At 39.0% G+C, this 24,606-nt stretch overlaps 1 long non-coding RNA gene across 1 annotated transcript in view; it reads right to left on the bottom strand.

Moving 5' to 3' along the window:
- The window catches only part of LOC122798901, a 145,238-nt gene that overhangs the window by 108,150 nt on the left and 12,482 nt on the right, over window positions 1-24,606 (bottom strand). The window contains exons 2-3 of the long non-coding RNA XR_006364336.1: window positions 22,744-22,764; window positions 20,914-20,970 (exon numbers count right to left, since the gene is read on the bottom strand). This is a non-coding gene — a long non-coding RNA (uncharacterized LOC122798901). The remainder of the gene's footprint in view (window positions 1-20,913; window positions 20,971-22,743; window positions 22,765-24,606) is intronic.

Below are 24,606 nucleotides of genomic sequence, written 5' to 3'. Positions count from 1 at the left end.
ACAAACCAGCTACAGTTAAAAGGTTTTAAAATATTTAATAATAAATAATTAAAACCACAAGACAATACTTTCTACTACACAGGGCTAGTCAAGAGTTCAGAGATCACACAGCAATACTTAAAATAATTCAGTAGTACAGTTCTGACATCACAGAAAAGCACTTAGTCTAATTGTTCTAGTCCCCCCAAAAGGAGAAATATCTATCCCACCAGAGTCTAGCCTCCCAAACATCTCAGATGCCCAGGTGAGAGCTGCTCTCTCTAAAGCAAAAAACACAGCAACAATGGGACCGGACGGTGTCCCCGGCTGTGTGCTACACAAACTCAATGAGGAACTAAACCCACACATAAGGCTGCTGTTTAATCTTAGCCTTACTACAGGATACGTACCCAAAGAATGGTGTACGGCAACTGTGGTCCCACTTCACAAAGGCGGTGCTTCTACGGACCCTGGAAATTACTGCCCCATAAGCTTGACGAGCCTTGTCTGCAAAGCTATGGAGAGGATCATAATGGAACTCATAAATAAAGACATTGGGGACCTACAGACACTGGATCCTACCCAATTTGGCTTTGTCAAGGGCAGATCCTGCCTCTTGAACTTGGTCGACTTTTTCGAAACAGTCACTAAGGCCATTGATGAGGGTAAGGCAGTTCACACAGCCTACCTTGACCTAGCAAAAGCGTTTGACACAATACCCCACTAGGGCATCATAGAAAAGCTCACCAGCTTAGATGTAAACCCATATGTCACAAGATGGGTTGAAAACTGGCTCAAGGACAGAACCCACAGGGTTAGAGTTGCTGGTGCCATGTCAGACTCTAAGCCGGTCATGAGCGGTGTCCCACAGGGCTCAGTCCTGGGCCCCCTCTTGTTCGGCATTTATTTTTCTGAAGTGCAGGCAAACATAGGGGGATTGTGGCTGACAAAATTTGCAGATGACTGCAAACTGGGCACCATAATTGACACTCCATCAGACACAGACATCCTCCATAGAGGTCTCATAGAAATGGATAACTGGTGCCAGAGTCATGGCCTTAAGCTAAATGCCAAAAAATGTATAGTCATACCCTTTGGGAAAAACAAGGTAACCCTAATTACCACATAGGTGGTAATCCATTAAACACGGAAGACATTATCAGGGACCTGGGGACCCAAGTTGACAGTAACCTCTCTTTTAACACTCACATTGCCAAAGTGGTTAGGAAGACCTTCTACATTGCCCACCTGATCATAAAGGGATTCACATCCAGATCAGGAGAGGTCATTGTACCCCTGTACTCTTCACTTATCAGACCAATGATTGAGTACAATGCCCCATTCGGAATGTACCTTACCCGACACCTGCAGCAGTTGGAAAGACCCCAAAAGTTCCTCACCAAAAGGATAAAGGCTCAAACATATGTCATACGCTGCCCGACTGAAGAAACTCCAGCTCTATTCAGTCGCATACCGTCTGCTCAGAGATGATCTGTGCCTGACATACAAGGCCATGTCCAACCCGGAATTAATGGACATGCTCCACCTCAAAAAATCCAAATCCACCAGAGCCACGAGAGCAAGAGACTTAAACCTCAACACGGATATAAATAGGACGTGCTGGAGGGACAGATTCATCACCCAGAGACTCCCTACACTATGGAACAGAATCCCAGTCCATGTGAGGCAGAGCCCCTCACTGACTCTGTTCAAGAGAAATCTTGACGAGTGGATGGGAGATCGTGGGTTTACCCCGGGAATCATCTCTGTGTCACTGCTGGACAGAGGCACAGCAAACTAATGGGTATAGTATTCTCATCCTAAGGGGTGGTAAAAGCTACACACACTCTGGCTAGGCTTATAAATGCCCTAGGGCAGATAGCCTAGTATGAACCTATGAACCTATGAACCTATGAACCTAGCTATTTCTAAAAGAAAACGCAAGTCTAAGATAACTTACATAAGACAACAGGCAGTGCTGTGAGTTAGATGGTCAAGACAAAAATGCTTAATAATCTCAGTTTCTCTCTGTTTAAATTGAAATTGCAGTTCTGATAAGCATTACTTCATTATTTTACACTTTCCTGGAGTTCCCAAGCTACACATTAACTGCATTTACATTCATAACATCTCCCTTTTGTTATCTTGCAGCTGGTCAGGAAACAGAGCAATAAAAATACATTTGCATGTTTAAATCTTGAAATTTAACTCTTGGTTAAAACAATAGAAAGAATGTCTTCATCTAGACAGACTGGAGCCGACTTTAGATCAAAAGGTCACAACATGCTTTTATTAGGTCAGTAGAGAGCACTGTTGTCACATTTTTGTAACAGCATTTTTTTCATTTAAGACAACAAGCCGGTGATTTGCATTATTTTCTTTCAATTAGGAAAACAAGTTTGTAGTTCAACATTCATATTTACAAATGACAGAATTATCTATAAAATTCTATCTGACTAGGCTGGCAGCCTTCACCCATCTCTACCAGTCTTCACATATACAATACAGACTAACATGACTATTGCACGTGCCGCAGTGCCTTTGTGTTACAAAATGTGTAACTGTGCTTCTAAGGTGGGTGAAATCTGTAGAGGCCATGACTAGGTTGGCAGTGGGGGAGTTAACAGGGTGGAACAGGCACACAAAATGGTATAACCATTGCATACACACAGGCAAGAGAGCCACAGAGGACATGCATACAGAAACACATATTTTAGTTGAAGGTATGAAAAGTTCTTATAGCCAGAACAATAAGTCATTTCATAGTGTTGGTATTTTTAGATATAACCAGCAGTTTAAAAGTATAAGCAACATTGTTCAACGTAACTGGAATGTATTCAATATTAATAAAGAATTTTTGGATATTGTGGGAATAAAACCTAATATTGTTTACAAGAAGGACATTACTATAAAAAACATGGTAGAGAGGGTACAAGAGATTCACTCTGGGCCCAAGGGAATGTTTAAATGTGTTTTTTGTCTGCAGTGTAAACATATTCTAGAAGGCACAGAGTTGTTTATCCCAAATTATGGCAAATATATATACAAGAAAAAATTTACCTGTAACAGCAAGGCTGTTGTTTATATAGGGACATGCACACAATGTCCTTGTTTTTATATCGGGAAGACTATTAATGCTCTTAGGAGCAGAATGTATCAACATTCCTATGATATTAAAAAACAAGATTTAAAAAATATTCTGGCAGTGCACATTATTAATAATGAGGGACATGATTTTAGATTTTCAGTATTAGAACAAGTTACAGTTGGAGATAGAGGTGGTCCCCTTAATGATTTTTTGGAAAATAGGGGACTAATATGGCAGTTAAAAACTAATGCAACATCATTTCCAGGTTTAAACACGAATACATCTATCAGTTCCACTCTCAGATTAAAATCTGAAGGTTATTTTTGAATAAAAGTATAATAAATTAAGGATTTTTATGGTTTGAACAAAATACAGTGTATTTTCTATGTTTTTTTATTGTAATATGGTTTAAAACAATGTATTTAATATTTTAGATATCTCAATGGGGTTGTAGTAATTGAATTCAATTTAAGTAATTTCATTATGATGTAATTAACCATGAAGGCATGTATTTGTATATAAAGGGTTTAGTTCACTATGTATGTGTATTCTGAAGAAGTTTTTATTAAAAAACGAAAGCGCTAAATAACAGGATTTCATGGATCTCGTCTTTTTTTCCTGGTTGTTTTTAGTTTATTTGTGGCTGTGATTTTTATTTTGTTTCAAGATTATGGAAGGAGGAGATGGTAGAGATCCACCACACTTAGTTCATTGGCCTCATCTTTACATCACCTGAACTGCACAGTTGGAAATCTGGTTTCTCTTATGGAGAAACTTACTCAATGTGAAAGGGAAGGTTCGCAGGCATTACAGGTGGCTTGCCCTGGTCGGACCTACAACAGTATCGCAGGGGACGAGTCAAGCAATTTTGACATCACACCAGCTCAATGGCAACAACGAGGGAGAGAAAATGCTTCAGTGAGGGAGGACGAACGGTTTTCCCCTAATGGAAGCATACCTAACAGCAATTTAACCTACAATGGACGGAAAACCCTAAGCCAGTGGCTAGAAGGGGACTGTGAATGGGGTACTACACCATCTAAACATCGGGACAACAATGGCTCATTTCAGGAGCAGCTCAACGACTTGGAATGTTTAACATTTGAGTATCGAAAATTGCAGTTAGAAAATAGTTATCTACGCAAATGTAAATGGAGAGAACTGGTGCCAAAAGGACTCTGATTATGGCGATATCTGTCAGGTTTGGTTAAAAACTCAGAACTTCATGTGGAACTGATTGCATTATCTAACCGACATGGTTGTGAACTTTTGGACTGCCTTATTACTGATAATGATAAAAAAATGGTAAAACTAAATGACAGAATTAAACAAGTGAATAATATTTTACAATCTGATTTATTATTCGAGTTTAACAAAGTAAAGTTTGATAATATATTTAAGAATGTTGATCAGTTTATTACAGATTTAAAGTACAAAAAAGAAAAAAAGCTTAGAAGGGATGAAAAGGAGTATGCTAAACAGAGAGCATACCCCCCACCCCCTTTAAGTCATAAGAAGGTTTCTAATAACTATAACCAGTACCAGGACTATAGCCATGTATCTGATGGGGAACCTGGTGATGTTAATGGTTTTAATGATGATGAAAATATTTTTGGTTTGGACCCTTTAGAGTTTCCCCCTCTGAGGAGATCCGAAAGGATCAGGAACCAGAGGGGGGGAGGGGACAACATAATTCGAACTACAACAACAGAGGCAGGGGGAGGGGGAAAATGTATTAGATATGTTTGAAAGCCTCTTCTTGGAAAATGGTTTTACAGATATAAATATACTGAACACAGTGAATGACTTGCTTGAAGCTTCACATGTTTTAAGGGACACTATAGATACCTCTGTTCAGATTATTACCAATAGTAATGGTGACTTCAAAATGTATAATTATAGTGACTGCATATTGGACAAAAGTATAGCAAATATTTTTGAAAGAGGCTTGTCTTTTGTGCCAAGTAAAAAAGGGACTGTGGATGAAGCATTAATAGATTTAAGGATGTATGCAAGAAAGCTGAATTTTCAGTTTTATTTCAAAGGACTGCATGATATTAATATTAATAGTGGTAATAACAATATATGTAAAAGATCTAGCACTTTCAATCCTCCACTATGCCCTATTGTACAGATGTTTGAAAAAATGTGTGATTATGATATTCACATGTTATTTAAGAAAAGTAGTAGGTCAACCTACAATGAAAATAATCTGGATAAGAAAGAGGTGGAATTACTAAAAAATCTATGTAATAATGACAAGATTAGAATTATGAAACCGGACAAGGGGGGAGGATTAGTTATAATGGACACTAATTCCTATATTGATAGAATGCTATTGTTTCTTCACACTGATACATATTGTCAGATGAGTGTGAATGAGAAAAATATATCATATAGGAAAGTGGACATCATGCTGGAAAAACTTCTGTTAAATAGACAAATCTCTTTTGATAAATGGTCTTATATGACAGTAAAATATCCAAAAATTCCTACTACTTTTGGTATACCAAAAGTACATAAGGATCTCAACAAACCCCCCCCCCTTAGACCTATTGTTGACGCAAAGGCTTCAAAAACATATTATATTGCCAGTTTTATAGATATTCAATTAAAAAACATTTTACAAGACTGTAATTGGATAGTAAAAGATTTGTGGGACTTACTTAAGAAAATTAATAAAAATATGTATAATCATAGTTTAATCTTTGTAACAATTGATGTCAAAGATTTATTTTCTGTTATCCCACATGATACTGGAACTGAATGGTTCTATTCATATTTATGTCAATACACTAAAATGGGGCATGATAGGATTCTTACATTAAGAAGCCTCATGGAGTTAGTATTGGACACTAACATTATAGTATTTCAAGAACAACTATTCAAACAATGTAATGGTGTAGCCATGGGGGCTATTTGTGCACCCATTTTTGATAATTTAGTTCTAGCATTCTGGGAGAAGGAATATGTATTCACCAGTAAATATGCACAACTTTGGCAATATTATGGGCGATATTTGGATGACATCGTCATCCTATGGAATGATAGTGAGGATATGTTAAATGAATTCCTTGAGTTTATTGGTGTTAGTACAGAATTTCTGGAATTTTCTCATACCATTTCGGATGAGAAAATTAATTATTTAGACATCACCATAAGTAAAAATAGAATGGAAAGTTGTTTTGAAACGACAATTTTTAGGAAACCCACTTATTTCAATATACTTTTACATTTTTCCAGTGTTCACCCTATCTATCAGAAGAAGTCACTAATAAAAGGTCAAGGGGTTAGACTAGCAAGAATGGTTTCAGACTTCTATGAGTTTTTAGGTCAAATAGAAATTCTTAAAGGTATGTTGGTTAGTAGAGGCTATCCCTTAGAATTTGTGGAAAATACATTAAAGAAGGTGGTATCTAAAAGGGAACAAGGTATATTTTTTCCATTATTAGGTAAGGGTCCTAATATTTTAGTTGAAGGTATGAAAAGTTCTTATAGCCAGAACAATAAGTCATTTCATAGTGTTGGTATTTTTAGATATAACCATCAGTTTAAAAGTATAAGCAACATTGTTCAACGTAACTGGAATGTATTCAATATTAATAAAGAATTTTTGGATATTGTGGGAATAAAACCTAATATTGTTTACAAGAAGGACATTACTATAAAAAACATGGTAGAGAGGGTACAAGAGATTCACTCTGGGTCCAAGGGAATGTTTAAATGTGGTTTTTGTCTGCAGTGTAAACATATTCTAGAAGGCACAGAGTTGTTTATCCCAAATTATGGCAAATATATATACAAAAAAACATTTACCTGTAACAGCAAGGCTGTTGTTTATATAGGGACATGCACGCAATGTCCTTGTTTTTATATCGGGAAGACTATTAATGCTCTTAGGAGCAGAATGTATCAACATTCCTATGATATTAAAAAGAAGATTTAAAAAATATTCTGGCAGTGCACATTATTAATAATGAGGGACATGATTTTAGATTTTCATTATTAGAACAAGTTACAGTTGGAGATAGAGGTGGTCCCCTTAATGATTTTTTGGAAAATAGGGAACTAAGATGGCAGTTAAAAACTAATGCAACATCATTTCCAGGTTTAAACACGAATACATCTATCAGTTCCACTCTCAGATTAAAATCTGAAGGTTATTTTTGAATAAAAGTATAATAAATTAAGGATTTTTATGGTTTGAACAAAATACAGTGTATTTTCTATGTTTTTTTATTGTAATATGGTTTAAAACAATGTATTTAATGTTTTAGATATTTCAATGGGGTTGTAGTAATTGAATTCAATTTAAGTAATTTCATTATGATGTCATTAACTATGAAGGCATGTATTTGTATAAAAAGGGTTTAGTTCACTATGTATGTGTATTCTGAAGAAGTTTTTATTAAAAAACGAAAACGCTAAATAACAGGATTTTGTGGATCTTGTCTTTCTTTCCTGGCTGTTTTTAGTTTATTTGTGGCTGTGATTTTTATTTACTATAGTGCTATGTACATATTGCATGCACCATGGAGATTATATCTCAGGGACATAACTCACAACCTCTTACACAATTAATCTTGGGAATGTCTTCATGAATGGTGGGATAAACCACTGTTCTCACATATTGCTCTTGCAAACCTAGACAGATTTTGCATCAGCATGATGTTTCAGACAGGTATGATGTCTGAAGCTGATATATCTGTCAGTACGGCAACTGTCACATGTTTTCCAATGATTTGTCATAATGCCCCAGTGTTATAAGACACGGACCACATATATGTTGCAAACATCTGGACATTCTGCATACATCTGTACAGATGACTGGTGTGGCCTGTAGAGTTTGGCATGGTGCATCTAAGGTGGATTACATCATCAGGCTCTTTAAAGTAATGTCATTGTGAGGGGGTCAACAGGCCTTAAAATGGTATAACCAATACACACAACAGCAACAGAGGATATTCTTCACACACAAACACACATATTCAGTAGTATAGTTGTCTGTACTGAATGCACACAACAGCCACAGGGGATATTCTTCACGCACAAACACACATATTCAGTAGTATAGTTGTCTGTATGGAGTTTCAGTCCCCTACCTATGGACATGTATTATAGTGCTACCTGCTTATTACATGCACCATGGAGCTTATATGCCAAGACAGTGTCCAACAGTGGATCTAAGGTAGATGACATGAACAGGCCCTGTAAAATAATGCAATGGGGGGGGGTCACCAGGGTGGAACAGGCCACAGAATTGTATAACCAATGCACACAGGGAACAGGGGCCTCTATCACACACAAACAGTTGCTAGTGATGAGATTTGAACCCCTACCTATCTAACTTTCTGTATTATAGTCCTTTGCAATCATCACATGTGCCGCAGGGCTTAAACAGCTAAAGGGTATTCAAAGGTGCTTCTAAGGTGAATAACATCAGCTAGCTTTGTAAAGTAGGGCAATGGGAAGTTTACTGGGTGGAAAAGGACTCATAATGCTTTAAACTACAAACACATGCACACACACACACACACACACACACACACACACACACACACACACACACACACACACACACACACACACACACATACAAACACACACACGACAGGAGATGTGAGATTACAACCCCTACCTCACTACTATTACACAATGGAGCTTATCTTCATACTGACATATGCCAGTGGTTACAATTGGTGTGAAAATGTCTGCATCAGGACATCGCTCTATGCCTTTCAGGGTGTCTATCTCCCTATGCCTCTCTCTCTCTCTTTCTCTATCTGTCTGTCTGTATCTGTTTCTACCTGTCTCTGTCAGTCTCTCCCTCACCCTATCTCTGCCTGTCTATAATTGATATATTTGTATATGTTACCTATATATATATATATATATATATATATATATATATATATATATATATATGTGTGTGTGTGTGTGTGTGTGTGTGTGTGTACATCTATCACACTCAACAGATGTAGATATATTACATATGTGCCACCTCTAGATAGCTGTGGGTAATCCTGTCTGATGGGGTGGGGGGAGACAGTTAAGGTGTACATAGCTGTCTGTATGCAAAGACATATCTGGACAACAAAGTTGTGTAGTCAGATGTGGGTTTATACATGGGTTGTAATTCTCTAAGTTTTGGACCATGCCCTGTATGGCCTTCAGTAGAAAGAGTTTGACTCCATTCCAGAGCTAGCTGTACTCCAGTCCAGGATTTTGTGTGCTATAGACGATTGGCTGATGCACCTTTGTAAACAGTTCAGCACCTCAGTGATATACGGTGTGAGGAATATACTGGCTGTGTGCTGTCCGTATTAACTGAGTCACATCCTGGTATGGGTAGAGAGTGCACTGGACTGAGCTGAGCTTTCCATAATATGTGTGGTATATTCCACATAGCACTGTAATTTCCTGGTATGCGAGTGGCAGGTCAGTATAGAGTAATGTGAGGGTGCACTGACAGACATTTGTTTACTGATCCCATACACTGCAGGGAACTATGTTACAGCAGAAGCTGTTCTACTGTGCACATTCTATGATTGTCTGACCAGTGGTTCACCTTCGCCTTATATGTGTCTCTTTGTTCTTCTGTAGTCCAGTCACAGCCTTTGTCTACAGTTGCTGCTATGTATTTGTAGTTATGGTGTGAGTGGGGTAGAAGCGGTAACATCACACAGGGTTACAGACTTCACACCTCTGACTATACCTGTTTAGCAGGTTGTCCATCATTGTGCCCCAAACATCTGCTGTGGTCCTCAGACGGGTTGTGTTGCACTGTTATTCTAAGGCTACAGGTTGGCCTTAGCTCTCATACTCTTACAGACAGACATCTGTACAAGCCCATATATAACAGTCTGACACAGGCCCAGACATGCAGACAAGCTCTTACTATTGTTCTTCCAAATGTACACAGTTGGTAGAATAGTTTTGTATTAGCTTGCATTTATTTATGGGTATGAGATCTGCATCTCAACTGTCTGCCATTCCTGTTTTCACATCAACCTTTATTGGTTTGCCAATAGTTTGGTAGGCAAATGCAATGTTATAACAAACAGAACAGATATATGAGGCATACATGTGGACATACTGTGACACCCTGTCATTCCAGGGGTATGGATGGTACCCAGTGACTTGTTGTCAGTACTGAGACAGTGATGTGGCAGCCTTTATATCCTGGCACTACACTGGCTTGTCACAGCCTGCTGTTGTACTAGGCACTGTGGAGGTTACTCAGACCTGTCCTATGGGTTGCATCTTTGCCAAGGCCAGGGCATACTGGGCATGCCTACGTCTGCCTACAGGGACAGGCTGAGGGGGTTCCTCCTCTGAGTCCCCCTGTGCCTGTGGGGACCTTGGCAATGGTGGGGGGCCGTGTCCCCCTTCCCTGTGATGTTCTTGCTGCAGCTGTTTCTACAGGATCATATTGTGTAGCGTGGCAGATACTATGAACGTCTGTGCATATGTGGATAGAGTGTACTTCAGGGATCCACCAGATATGTCAGTGGAGTGGAACCATGACTTCAGCAGCCCAAACGCATGCTCTACAATGTTTCTAGTTTGTGCGTGTGCCTCATTATGGCATTCTTCAGTGTGTGTGTGTGTGCATTTCTGATGGGTGTCATCATCCATATTTCCAGAGCATAACCCACATCCCCCACTAGATAGCCACATGGAATGCCCCCCCCCCCAGCAAATACCTGGTATAGCTGTGAGGCATGACAGATGTGGGAGTCGTGATAATTGCCAGGGCTGCCAGCACACATGCTGATTATAATGCTCTGGGCATCGCACATGACCTGACAGTTGATGGAGTGATAACCCTTGCAGTTGACGTAGACTCTACCCTCCTTACCGTGTGCTGCTTTGATGTGCACATGATTGCAATCTATGGCACCCTGGACCTCTGGGTAGTGTGCTACATGGTAGAAGAGTCACATATTGCTGGTCCTCTCCTCAGGGGTGTTGGGGAAATAAATATGCTCACTGCCATGTGTTAGCATGACAGACAGGAACCGGTGAAGTACTCTGGATGGGGATGCTTGTGAGACCCCCATGATGTCCCCAGTAGGTCTTTGGAAAGTACCTTTTGCTAGTATTCTTAAGGCGACACATACCTTTGCTTCCACTAGGACTGGTTCCCCTCTGCTATCTCAGGGTCTGAGGTGAGGGTGGCAGAGCTCAGTGCATTGCTGTAGTATGTCCCTGTCCACCCTGTGGTGCTCTACTATCTCCAGCTCATGTAGCCTCTGAAAGGTTACCCTGGGTCAGAACACTCTTCTCCTCCTCAGTCTGGGCTGGTTGTAAGCATCATCCTCATCACTGCTCTCAGCCTGTAGCACATAGAGATGTAGTAAAGCAGCAGCAGCCCCTATCATTCTGGCCTTTAAAATTCCCAAATGTGTACTCCAATGGTGCAGAGTATGTGGGAAAAATCAGATTGAAGGGTGTCTGCTTACTTTATACTGGTATGCTGCAGATGCAGTCTGTGTGATTGGCTGACTATGATACATTCCACCTGCCAGCTACATTATTGAGGAGTTTGAATGGGCCACTGTGAGTGGCAAAGGGCTTATTAGTCATGTATAGTTGATTGCCTTTTCTCGGCTATCTCCTTTTATTTATTTATTTTGTTCAGTTTCCTCCACTTCTAAGCCCCATGGCACTCTGTGCAAACCTTTGGAGCTAGTGTAAATATTGCTGAGCAGAAAGGACTCTCCCCATGTACACAAGCATGCTCAGCATTTCTTTACCCAGCTAAGCACAGCTTAGCAGCCTCAGACATGACTTCCTGCTTAGCTGTGCTTAGCTAAGCACAAACAGGAGCCGCTGAGCTCCAATGTACTTACACAAACCATGACACATACCCTTTTCATGTCAGCTGCCTCTTCTGCCTACACTACCATGTTGTAGCCTATAGATGGTTAGGTACCTGCGAACACGGTGGCCCATTTTGCTTTTCAATAAACTTAGCTCATTTACATACACCTAACTGTGTATACCCTAGTTACTACACTACACCAGAGCCCATGTCCCTAGCAACCACTATAATCTGCCTACTAGCCAGTATAATGAGAAAATTCAATATGCCTTAATATTTCATATTTTACTATTTTAATTTTTTATTTTACAATCTATTATGTTTGCACATCACTGCGCACTGCTTAAAGATATCATATGTATTAAAAAATGTTTGATTTTTCATTAATTGCATCACTTTTAAATGTCAATGGCCAACATTTTGGCCAGTGACATGCCTACTGCACCTAATACATTATTTTATTTGAGTTGTCACAGCCCTGTTTTTATGTTTACTTTCTGGTATGCGGTTTGTAACTGCATACCTCTGCTTCCTGGATTGCAAATTCACCTCATTTGCATGGTTTTCAACAGCAAATGAGGTGATTTGCATTATGCCTTTGCTTTCATGTCAGAACAGTGTTGGGAGGCTTATGCATGCCCCTAGCCTTGCTTCTTGGATCGCTCGGCCTTCTGACTTTGTGTTCAGCCCATGGCACTATTCCTACATGGAGAATCGCTCCATGTAGGGCTTATTGAATTACCCCAATATGTCTGGAGGCTGTGTCTAAAAGCTTGAATTGTAACTGCTTGTCTCTGCAGTACCTCAGCACTTGAATAAATTATCCTCTGCATTCTCTTGTTCAAAACGGAGAAATCATGTTCCACACACATTCTGGATTCTGAAGTTATTAGGTAATTACTAGACTGCCATAAAAATGAAATTCTCCTTGAATTTGTTACATGTAAATCTAGTCAAGATCAGTCTACATCTGCTCTCACTCCCCTGATTCCCTGTTACAAAGTCACAAACAACCTAACACTCTCCAATTTGAACTCATTAGGGGAATTCTCACTCACTTGTCCAGGTGATCTCACAGAAAAGCCACACAGCCTCTGCATCCAGTTTTTTCTAGAGATCCACAGAAATGGACAATTTTCCCTTTAGCCTGATGAAAATATTCAGTTAAATTTTCTTGCAACATCTCAGTCCTGGCCTTGACAGCTACAGTCCGGATTTTCTATTCTGTCAACTGTGTAGTAATTACTGAACATCTGAATGCTCAGATTACCTGACTCCTACCTGAAATGATAAATTCCTCAATGCTAGTATTCATTTTTAACAGACTCATTTCATGCTTTATTTATTATGGATTCTTCATTTCAGAAGGTCTAGCAAAGAACGGTCTTACATGTGCAGCTTTTCTCCCCAGCCCTCCGCTGAAAATAGATTTTCACCCAGTTGGACTTTCCGGGTAACAAAATGTAGATAAATAAATAAATAATGAAAGAAATAAAATAAACTTAGATTTTGTTTTTATCTTTTTCTTTTATGGTTGACTTACACCTCAGTCCTCAGGTCTGAAGTCAGTGGAGGTACTTATCACGAGTACAAATGTTTTTGATTATAAATACTAAGCCACTTGCAGAATTATGTTCTTGGGGCATAAAGCTGTGATAAGGCAATGCTCTCACTGTGGTACCATCAGAGGTTCTTGGTGGCATCACCTAATCTGGCACCCTCACTATCCTCAAAAAAAAAAAAAAAAAAAGCTCCTTCCACTTGTATTACAAAAGATAAAAAAAGAGCTAAAACGGTTCAGTTCAGACTGCAAATACTAAATAAATAAATAAAACTCATCTTTCACTTTCAACTGTAGCAAACTGCTTCCTACATTTTTAGCAAGCAACTGTTATATTTTATGCCAAACACAAACCACTAAAGTGCTTCAGTTCAGTCAGCAAATACAATACCAGCATTCATTCTTGGATACTATTAATGCACTGGAGACTGATCTGTATCTGCCAATCCTGACCCCTAACACTTTGGACCTGGGACAGCTCCCCACTTTGTACCACTCTAGCCTCTGGATGCCATAAGTTCTGACTGAATTAAAATTGTACTTCCTCCCCAGTTGTCTAGATCTAATCTTGTTTGTAGTTATCATTATTTGTAATAAGTCATTTTCCTTCTTTGTATCAGGCATCTCATGCTGTATGAATCCTATGTCCAGTCTGCAGTTATCAAGTATATATATTATTCTAACAGATCTTCACTCATCCAGATTGTAACAGACTGCACAAAAGCAACATCTAAAAGCATTAATCAGCAAGCATTATATACTCATCGGACATTCCTTGGGCTCTGTGTTGTGGAATTTTCTGTTCTGGAGTGCCATCTGTACTCATTTTTAAATAATATATATACTGCAGCATTAAGTTTGCACATTTTAGATTTCAGTTATAAATGGTCTACTCACGCAGACCAGAAGTATGTCCTCATGGTAAATTCTCCACATTGTAGAGGTCTGTTCTACTCTGCCAACTGCCTGTAGTTGTCTTTAAATGATATGCATACATCAATACAGAAATGTATACCAGAGTACAAAGTTAACTTGCAGACAATGAAGAAAATGAGTTTTAGATATCAGCTATAATTTTCTTAATCCGTCAGATGTTATGAGCTCTGCATTATAGAGGTCTGATTTCCATTATGACAGCAAATTGAAGTGTCTTTAACCCAAATGTGGAAATATTTCATGGGTGTTCATATATTCAGGTCACTCTTGGACTGCATTAAATCTGACAAGCCACATCTTATGATTCAGATTTCAAATTTCCCTCTACAGAGAGGCAGGTGGACAACATGCCTTGGTGTCATGCAACATCATCAGAACAGTCAAAACCAGCTTTCATGGTTCTGATTGGAATGAGTCAAGGAGAGAGAGACGGCAGTGTCATTCTATATTCCACTTGGAATGCCCTGCTGCCACAGTATAGAGAGAGACGGCAGTGTCATTCTATATTCCAATTGGAATGCCCTGCTGCCAAAGCTCTCTGTCTTACAACAGACATGTTAAGGTCTAATGAGAGGCAGAAGGTGAACTAAGCAGGTCATGTGAGACTGAAGAAATCTGCTCTTTCAATTACAGATTATGCTACTCCAGGCAGATCTGTACTGGAGGGTGGCCATTGGTCATCTCTAGGGGGTGAATATTTGGTGGAGAGTTTACAGGAATAGTATTATGTACACAGCTGAGTTGTATCCTGTCCATACATATTCACATGTGTTCACTAATGCACATGGGCACACACACACACACGCGCGTGCACACACACACACACACACACACACACACACACACACACACACACACACACACGCACGCACGTACACATGGTCTACCTCACCTTATCACATGTTGAAAATGTCGAACGGCAATAATGTCATAAATGCCGTAGTGCGATCTCAGAGTTGGTATATATAATTAACGGGGGGTGTGGGGGCGCAGACCCCCACTAGAACAGTTTCGATGTACGGCATTTTCGATGTTTATGCCGTTCGATATTTTCATCTTTCGACAAGATAATATAGATGCCACACACACACACACGCACACACGCGCACACACACACACACACACACACACACACACACACACACACACACACACACACACACACACGCATACACTCTAGCAGACTAGCACTTGCAAAGCATGGTACATTCAAAATAATATCACATGCACTGAAATTAAAATAAAACAAGTTTCTTAACTGCAACCAGTGAGATATTGTTGCTGTTGTTTCTTCAGTTCTGCAAAACTCTGTCAGATTGTCAGTATAAGGGGTATCAAAGTGGCTGATATTATTTATCTCAACTTTCTGTCTAAATTATATTATTTTAATTAGCATCAGAGGTTTGCTCCAGTTGTATATTTCAGATGTTTTAAGGATGTGGTTAGATACAGAACTTGACAAGTCAGTATTTAGCATTTTTGGTCCATTTTATAATAATCTGTATAGCTCTCTGATAAATACAGAAAACAGTCAAAAAAAAAAAAAACACTATTTACCATAATTAGGGGAATCTACAAAACATACAGGAATACTCCTCTGAAAGTGACCTTCAGTTACAAAAACTATACACTATTGTTAAGAAATTTAAAGCAAAATAAACTAATGTAGTATGTGTGCTGCAAATGCTATCATTTTCTGTAACCAAGAAATTCATAAACACAAGCAGAGCAACAACATATTTTCAATAAAATAAAAAGGATGACACTACAAGTAACAAATTGCCACACCTGAATGATGACTGAAGAAGATTGTTGGGTAATACTTAACCTTGTCAGAATGCACAGTATCCTGTTTACAAATGCTAGCTAGTTTGGATATAAAAGTCTGTGTTTCTGTTACTTCTACAAATTACTGCTGCCCCCCTGATTAGAACAGTACGAACTGAGCATCTGCAGCTGTTAATGTTACTAACATGCAGAATAATGCAGATGATGAGGTACTTTATAGTGGCAACTGAGTTTGGTCTTCTGCTAACTGATTCCCCTCAGAGACAGAGTGCATACATAGAAAGGAAGCAATTATATCCAGATACCCAGGATGATATTTCATAAGGCTAAATGTCTAGGTTTGCTTCCCATTTGGATAAGTTGAGTTGGTATGTTCTTTGAGAAACTGATAGCTTGAATCTGTAGCTTCTTGAAATCAATTGCTTGTGTTTTGAAAGGTCATTTGCTAAAATCTCATAATATTTTAATTATCGTGGGGATTATTCTACTAGGATTTTAATCGGCAGTTGTTTTTATTCAAATGACATATCTGAAGAAATGCATGCAAGTGGTTATCAGGTAGGTTTTGAGTAGAGACATCTGTCTCAGCCTTTGTTGTGTGTTTCAGTTTTAAATAGGAGGACCAAAAACATTTTGGATAAAGCTCTTACAGATAATGCCTTTACCTAAGTCATTCATTATTAGAATGGAATGGTAGTTGAGAAATACATGAACGAAAGACACATTTCATTTCATAGGTTCATCATTTCTTAGATTTGGTTGTTAAGCTTAGGAACCACTGGCCTCCAAAAACCCTGAATGCTGTAGCTCCATGTTGATATTTTCTATTTCCAAGATGTTTATCAAGATTAATTTGAAAGAAGTTAATGATGGACTTCTGATTGTAAAGGGAAGTTTTGTTATAAAATCATGTAAGGAATTTTGAAAATTATCTGACAACCTTTTTTTTGTAATTGAGATTTATTTGTAGAATTAGGTTCCTGATCTTGCATTAGCTTCCCTAATAGGCATGCATTTTTCAAACACAATCAGATATTTTATAGACCGAACAAATGTTATCTTTTAGCAATATGAATATAATGTCAGCTCCTGAATGCCTTCTGAATTGTTCAGATTTCCCACCCTATGATTTTTCTTTTAAGGAATCACTGAACCTTTTCAAGCTAATGCAGGTAATTTCAGAAAGCTACAAACTGCTGCACTGTGCTACAATGACCTCCTTTGTAGTGACTATGTGCCTTTGGCTGCAAAATATACTTTTCCTCAGCCTGCTGAGATATTATAGTAACTTTCAAAATTATTTTCACATAAGACAACTAGAGATGAGTTTTGATTTCACTGTTGTATATAACATGAATTGGGCTGTAGCTTCCCAGTTCAGGCATGAATCTTTACACACACAATAATACTCTAAACCATGTTTAATCATTGTAATATGACATTTGCTGATGAACAATGTATAAATAGTTATATGACTGTGTAATCCATGATCATTTGTATGTTTTCTGTATTATTGAGTTATGAACAAAATTATACCAAGGATTCCCAATCAAAACATACTCAGCTCAGACATAACTCCCAGCATATCAGAAAACTTTTATTGCCGGTAATCACACCCTTCATCAATGCGGGGATTGAAGTCTGCACCTCTATAAATCCTGTAATTTAAACATTTAGGCTTAGAAATCATATTGTTAGTAACACAGGCAAATTATGCATTATCTAGGAATTAAAAAATGAATTCATTTTATTTTCCAGATTAGATTGACTGAGACAAATGCTTTTTTGCAAAGACTGCCACAGTCAGAAAGAAAAAGCTAAAGCTGATGTGTAATTACTTAGAAGTGATTATGCTAAGCCATACTTCACTGAGACAGCAATACATGGTGTAAAATATTTCGGCAGCAAAACTAAGTTACCATTAACCTATTCTATGCATAAAAAGAAAAAATATTTGAAGCTATAAAAAATAAATGTGAGATTTTAAACACTAATTCAGACAAACTGTAGATAACCAACCTAGTTTCATTTTTAAGAATGAGAAATATTTAAAAATGCTAGTATTTTATTAACACTGCACTCAGAAAAATAATATACAGAGTAGGAAGGGCACCATTTTATGTGGATTTCTTCTATGTGCAAACATGCTAATGTCAGTGATTGCTTTGTTTACTGAATAAATGATAAATGCCATAAACAAAATATGCTGACTGTATATTAATGCTTTGTATGTACTGCATCTGTGAAGTGAGTGTGATTCTATGTAAAGAAAACCAACAGGCCTCTAAATGATATAAAGTGTGATCATATTTATTCTAACAGTAAAAAAGGAAAATAAAGAATGATTTGCAAAACATTGCTGAAATGGATGGAATAAGTAAGTCCAAATTTAAAGTGGTTCAATTTGTTAATCAGAATATTACAGGGGTAAAATCAAAAATTCTACAGAATGTACAAAATATAGATGGAGTGTGATGTTGTTGTTGTGTCTTTCGGCTTTTCCCGGTAAGGGGTCGCCACAGTAGAACTCTGATCCGCTAATGATTGGCAGTAGATTTTTACGTGCCGAGTTGCCAGCTCTGACGCACAACCTTCAACGAAGGTACGCCCATTCATGCATGTCTCCACACAGAAGACGCTCTAACTGAGAATCGAACAGGACAATGTCATACTGTGAGGCGACAACGCTACCGCAGCACCACCACCCGCAGTCTGCTTAAATGAAATGTGTTATCTAAAATCTTTATTACAATTTAGGACTCTAAGACACAATTTTACTCAATGGTGGAGTCATGTGATTTTTGTGTTTTAAATATCCCTCAGAAATGTTGGGGGTTTTAACAACTAGAGAAAACGCTATTGTCTGACATTGCTCATTAATTGTTGTTTTTCATTAAGACTACTTTTTTAATATTCCGTGGTTCCATGTCTATCTTCAAAACAGTAAACCACAGTACCTTCCCCTGTGACGCAGTTATGGCTTGTCCAGCTATATGTAGACCCATCAACTGCCATGTTACTTATACCTGATGCAATATTGTCCATCAGTTACCCATAGTCCTTTCCTCTGTGGCACGGTGATGGCCAGTGCAGTTACTGATGCCTGCTGAAGTTTTGTCCCTCAATTACTCATAATTCTTTCCTCTATGACACAGTGATGGCAAGTGAGCTAAGTGTAGACATGACTCCTGGCATGCACTGATGGCTGATACAGTACTGTCCATCAGTTACCCATAATCCCTTCCTCTGTGACAGTACTGGATACTGCTTCTATGTACAAAAACCTCTTCTGTCATGTTACTGATACATGGTGTAGTATTTTCTGTAAGTTACCCATAATCCCTTCCTCTGTGACACTGGTGGACAGTGCAGAAACCTCTTCTGCCATGTTGCTGATGACTGGTGCAGTATTTTTTTCAGTTACCCATACTTCCTTCCTTTGTGACACAATGACAGCCAGTGCAGCCATGCACAGACACCTTTCCTGTCATGCACTGATGGCTGATACAGTATTGTCCATCAGTTACCCATAATCCCTTCTTCTGTGACAGTGGTGGATACTGCTTCTATGTACAGAAACATCTTCTGTCATATTACTGATGGATGGTGTAGTATTTTCTGTAAGTTACCCATAACCCCTTCCTCTGTGACTCAGTGGTGGCCCATGTATCTTTGTGCAATCTTGCCTTCTGCCAAACTATGACAGCTGATAGTATTGTCCATCTGTTACCCATAGTCTCATCCACTGTGAATAGTGTAGCTGTGGGCAGACCCTTATTCTACCTTGCAGTGATGATTTGTGTCATATTGTCCATCATTTCCTACCTCCATCAGCTCTTCTCACTCCAGACTTGTTTCTCAGCCTCAGGATGTGTCAGTATTGATTACAAAACAAGCTAAAATGATTTCTATATCAAGTGCTGCTTTCTGCTTTACTGGCCATATTACCCTGAATAAGCTTGATCTTGAAAGCTAAGCAGGGTTGGGTATGGTTAGTTCTTGGATGGAAGATCATCTGAGAACATCATGCATTGTAGAATTTTAATGCTGACTTTTAGAATTAAGAATTAATGCAGTGGATATATTAAATCTTGTGTTAAGTTAAATTCTGTGTTCTGATTGGAGGCTCTGTCTTGTGATGAAATTTGAATTTGATACTTAAGTGACTTTGTAAAATTAAAATTTTTACTGGCATTTCTGAGATTGGAGTGTTTCTTGAATGTTACTGGTTTTATTGGTGTTGACAAAGTTTACTGGCTTCCTGATCCTATCTTTCCTATACTGTTTTCTAACAGTTCCACAGTGATCTGCTTTACAAAGATCTATATAGTAAAATGGATATGTTATCAGTGTTTCTCAGTCATTCACCCTCCTCTAATGCAAATTCATGGGTTTTTGGTGAACTGAAAGTAAGCAAATGCTGGTAAACCTTCTGTGATTCAACATACAGCTTTCATGTGGGTAAACATCCAAAAGTCTGCATGACCCTCATATATATGCATAGCAGTATCTTTACATTATATGGTGTTCTGTATTAATTAACTTTCACATTCCAAATCATGTTATCACACAGTTGATACAAATGTTTTCTTTCCTCTTTTATCCTATTTCCACTCCATTTAATAAAGAGAGTGAGATGAAACAAGTATATTCATGAGACAAATAAACAATATCGTAGCTGAGAAATTCAAGAACAAACAGGAAAGTACTTACCTGGCTCATGAGACTACTTACCTGACTCAGGGATCACAAAGTCAACAAATGCTTCCCTCTTTTGTATGTTAGTTTTATCTGCCATAACAAATAAAATAAAGTTTTCTATGGATTAGAAAAATAAAATGTAATAATAATAATAATAATAATAACACATATGTTGTCCTTTTTCCTATAGTATTAGAGTTTATATACTTAAGCCCAACAGTGAGGTATTCTGCAGTGAGGATAATGTCGACACACAGAGTAAAGAAGTTTATTTTAGTATATATATCACATAGGTATTTACAAGGTTTTCAATACAGGGGGCTGTTGAGGGGCCTGGCCCATAGTGCCATATCCCCTAAGCACTGTTGGGTTAATGACTAGCTCAAATCAAGGTCACAGCAAGCATGTGAGGGAATCAAACCTGGACTAAAGGAACTACAGCTCACAGCCTTAAATAACTGTGCTGACTGTCAGACAGTTTTTTTAAAATAAATTTCTGTACCATCACACCGAATAAATAGCTGTTGTACTCAATGGCATATAGGTAAAAACCCCTAATTGTGTTGAAGGCAAAAAGAGCTTAGTTGTTTGTAAAAGCTATCCAGGGATGATGGGAAGATGTGACTGTTCCCAGGTGTTCATCCTTGGGAAAGAAGGTGGCTCTGTCTTACCACATGGCTGACACCTTGTGGTAGAACTGGGTGCTGCAGCCTGCACCTTGTGGAATTCGGAGATAACTGAGTCCACTCAGTCCAAGTGCACCTGCATTTGTACTGTTAACCAGCAGAAATCAATATGTGTAGAAATAGTTGTACATAGACGGCAGCACGAGCAAAGCTTTGAAGAGCTGATAATGAGGGAGGGGGGTCCTCACAGGGGAAGAGGATAAGGGTACTTCACAAGATCATCAGGCTGCCCCACTCATGGCGATCCAATAGAGGACTGACTGGAATTTCTGGACAGGAAATAAATGGCTGTAGTTCTCTGATCTAGCTAAGGGATGACTTGCTCCAATCACCACAGAATAAATGGGCCACCTAGGCACAGACAGAGGTGCCACTGGGTAAGTTCCACCAGGGAGCAAAAAGAGAAATAATTGCAACCTTCCTTAACAGGTCTTCAGTTGTAATGATTTTGACTTGTAATAAGTACAGACATCTTCTGTTGTACTTAATCAAACAGACACACAAACAAACGCGCAGACACACACCCCCACACACACACACACACATACACACACACACACACACACACACACACACACACACACACACACACACACACACACACACACATATCCATGCACCCAAACACACACAGTAAAAGACTTACTACACATGGAAACCTCTGTTGTTACACAGAACTCTCTGTGTGTTTTCTGTTATGAGATATACACACACACACACACACATCCATGCACCCAAACACACACACAGTAAAAGACTTACTACACATGGAAACTTCTGTTGTTACGTAGAACTCTCTAATGTGTGTTGTCCGTTATGAGATATACCCTCACACACACACACACACACACACACACACACACACACACACACACACACACACACACACACACACACACACACACACACACACTCACACTCACCTAGCAAAACCAAGTGAATTGATTTGACACTAAAATTCTTGTTTTCTAGCCTGTTTTATAGCAGAAAAAAGGCCACAAAAGATCAGTTCACCAAGCAGATTGACACACAAATAAAAATGAAATAATATAAATATTTTATGATCATGCTGTTCTGATTTGCTGGGATACAGTGACAGTTCTGGTTCACTCTACTTTCCTGACCAACAAGTTAAATTACTAATGTTATGACATAAAACAAGCATACAGCTACTCACCAGGAGCTGGCTGTGAGGAACCTAAAATTAAAAAGAAAAAACATTACAACTGCACAAAATAAAGTAGACTAAAATAATACTATATGCATGGAATACATCATTAATAACAGCAGCATAGGAGATTATAAGACTAAACTTCACTGTGTGATGACAACCCATTTCAAATGAATGGGTACTTTTCAGGATGACAAATTAACATTCAATTGAAAAAGATTTTTCTGACGTTTCCGGGTTTATAATTTTTGCATCATACCACAAAACAATCTCTGATGGCAGTAGTTTGATCAAGAAATCCTATGTTTATTACTTCTAGAAGCTTCTAGTGCCTCTGGATACTTATGTTGTTGCTTGGGGCTATTAATGAATATTTGATAATGGGTAGAAGGTACAAGGATACCCTGCCGGAGAACAATTTTTTTCCCAAAAGGGTTTTAATGTAAATGTAAAATCTAGTGAAAAATATCCCTCACTTCATGACACTATATTAAAGCACCGTGAAGAATACATAAATAAAGAGATGGTCTCTGTCTTCCAGTGCTTACTCAGTGCAGCTGAAATGCCAGGGCAGCTAATGTGAAAACTAATAAATAAAAAAGGAGGATTAATAAAAGTAAATGCAGCAGCTGTTGCAAAGACTTGCTATTTCCCTTCTCCATGCTAAATGTGTCTCTTAGAGTAGGAATTATCCTATGTGTAAACATGCTAACATCAGTGATGGCTTCTTTAGCCAATAAATGAGAAATGCAGGGAGAAAAGGGGGAAACAATTGCAATCTTCCTTATCAGATCTTCAGTTATAATGATTTTGACTTGTAATATGTATAATTAGGTTGTATTGTACTTACTCACACACACACACACACACACACACACACACACACACACACACACACACACACACAAATGCATACTACACATGGCTACTTCTTCTGTCACCCAGAACACTTTAATATGTGCATATGTAAGGAGACACACAAACACACACACACACACACACACACACACACACACACACACACACACACACACACACACACACACACACAAACATATATGCACAGACACTAGGTTCGCCACCTGTCCTGTTTTCAGCAGGATGCTTACGGGTTGAGCTAGCTCATCCCATTGTACAGTCTGTAAAGCAGTGGGACTTTAAAAATCCTGCTTTTCAATCTCACCATATCACTGTGGAAAACCCGCAAATACTTCCATTGTTCTTTTTCCATGGCAATTCAGTTACGTCATCAACGATGACCACCCTGGACCTGCAAGCAGAGCTATTCCCTGTTAGGTCTGGGTGTTGTAAATTGTGCAGCAATTGGCTGCAGCTCATGAAGGAGGTGGGGATTAAGCCAGGAAAACCCCTATAAAGGTTATGGCTGCAGAGCATTTTTTTATTTGCACTTCTACAACCACTAGAAGACTGGGATGTAATTTGTCTTTTCTTTTTTTTACAGCCAGAGCCAGCAGGCCAGCCATTCAGCTACTCCGGCAGGTAGGAAGTCAGCCAGCCAGCCCCTTCCGCAGGCTGGAAGCCAGCCAGCCACTCCGGCAAGCAGGTAGCCAGCCAGCTAACCACTCCAGCAGGCAGGAAGCCAGCTAGCCACTCCAGCAGGCAGGAAGCCAGCCAGCTAGCCCCTCTAGCAGGCAACTACTCAGCTATTCCAGCAAGCAGGAAGCCAGCCAGCTAGCTAGCCACTGCAGCAAGCATGAAGCCAGCTAGCCACTCTAGCAGGCAGGAAGCGAGCCAGCTAACTAGCCATTTCAGCAGATAGGAAGGTATCCAGCCAGCCACTCGAGTAGACAAGAAGCCAGCCAGCCAATCCAGCAGCCAGGAAGCCAGCCAGCTAACCCCTCCAGCAGG

The sequence above is a fragment of the Protopterus annectens genome, chromosome 3.part1 (assembly GCF_019279795.1).
Source record: "Protopterus annectens isolate FY-2018-M chromosome 3.part1, PAN1.0, whole genome shotgun sequence".
Taxonomy (NCBI): Eukaryota; Metazoa; Chordata; order Ceratodontiformes; family Protopteridae; genus Protopterus; species Protopterus annectens.
This window is presented reverse-complemented; position numbering and strand designations above follow the sequence as displayed.